Raw genomic sequence first — 2,031 nt, 5'->3', positions numbered from 1 at the left:
TACCATAGTTTGCCATTTCTGACCTTTTTCAAATTAACATTTTAAGTTGAGGTTAGATGTGGTTAACTTTAAACGCGAATAACTCGCCTATAACAAGAGCTATCAAAAAACGGATTGTAGTGTTCAACCCCCCACAAAGAGACCTTTCTAATAATACCATAGTTTGCCTATTTCGGACACTTTTTCAAAATCAACATTTTGGGTCGCGGTTTGGGGAATTAGCTAAGAACGCAAATAACTCGCCAAAAACAAGAGCTATCAAAAAACGGATTGTAGTGTTCAACTCCCCACAAAGAGACCTTTCCAATGATAACATAGTTTGCCTATTTCGGACACTTTTTCAAAATCAACATTTTGGGTCGCGGTTAGGGGGACTTAGCTAAGAACGGAAATAACTCGCCAAAAACAAGAGCTATGAAAAAACGGATTGTAGTGTTCAACTCCCCACAAAGAGACCTTTCAAATAATACCATAGTTTTCCTATTTCGGACACTTTTTCAAAATCAACATTTTGGGTCGCGGTTAGGGGGACTTAGCTAAGAACGCAAATAACTCGCCTATAACAAGAGCTATCAAAAAACGGATTGCAGTGTTCACAAAGAGACCTTTCTAATGATACCATAGTTTGCCTATTTCGGACACTTTTTAGAAATTAACATTTTGGGTCGCGGTTAGGGGGACTTAGCTAAGAACGGGAATAACTCGCCAAAAACAAGAGCTATCAGAAAACGGATTGTAGTGTTCAACTCGCCACAAAGAGACCTTTCCAATGATACCATAGTTTGCCAATTTCTGACACTTTTTAAAAATCAACGTTTTCAGTTGAGGTTAGATGTGGTTAACTTTAAACGCGAATAACTCGCCTATAACAAGAGCTATCAAAAAACGGATTGCAGTGCTCAACTCCCCACAAAGAGACCTTTCTAATAATACCATAGTTTGCCTATTTCGGACACTTTTTAAAAATTAACATTTTGGGTCGCGGTTAGGGTGACTTAGCTTAGAACGGGGATAACTCGCCAAAAACAAGAGCTATCAAAAAACGGATTGTAGTGTTCAACTCACCACAAAGAGACCTTTCCAATGATACCATAGTTTGCCTAATTCGGACACTTTTTCAAAATCAACATTTTGGGTCGCGGTTAGGGGGACTTAGCTTAGAACGCAAATACCTCGCCTATAACAAGAGCTATCAAAAAACGGATTGTAGTGTTCAACTCCCCACAAAGAGACCTTTCTAATAATACCATAGTTTGCCTATTTCGGATACTTTTTCAAAATTAACATTTTGGGTCGCGGTTAGGGGGACTTAGCTAAGAACGGAAATAACTCGCCAAAAACAAGAGCTATCAAAAAACGGATTGTAGTGTTCAACTCCCCACACAGAGACCTTTCCAATGATACCATAGTTTGCCAATTTCGGACACTTTTTCAAAATTAACATTTTGGGTCGCGGTTAGGGGGACTTAGCTAAGAACGCAAATAACTCGCCAAAAACAAGAGCTATCAAAAAACGGATTGTAGTGTTCAACTCCCCACAAAGAGACCTTTCTAATAATACCATAGTTTGCCTATTTCGGATACTTTTTCAAAATTAACATTTTGGGTCGCGGTTAGGGGGACTTAGCTAAGAACGGAAATAACTCGCCAAAAACAAGAGCTATCAAAAATCGGATTGTAGTGTTCAACTCCCCACAAAGAGACCTTTCCAATGATACCATAGTTTGCCTATTTCGGACACTTTTTAGAAATTAACATTTTGGGTCGCGGTTAGGGGGACTTAGCTTAGAACAGGAATAACTCGCCAAAAACAAGAGCTATGAAAAAACGGATTGTAGTGTTCAACTCCCCACACAGAGACCTTTCCAATGATACCAAAGTTTGCCTATTTCGGACACTTTTTAAAAATCAACATTTTCAGTTGAGGTTAGATGTGGTTAACTTTAAACGCAAATAACTCGCCAAAAACAAGAGCTATCAAAAAACGGATTGTAGTGATCAACTCCCCACAAAGAGACATTTCCAATGATA

This window comes from Branchiostoma floridae, unplaced genomic scaffold (assembly GCF_000003815.2).
Source record: "Branchiostoma floridae strain S238N-H82 unplaced genomic scaffold, Bfl_VNyyK Sc7u5tJ_1588, whole genome shotgun sequence".
Lineage (NCBI taxonomy): Eukaryota > Metazoa > Chordata > Leptocardii > Amphioxiformes > Branchiostomatidae > Branchiostoma > Branchiostoma floridae.
This window is presented reverse-complemented; position numbering follows the sequence as displayed.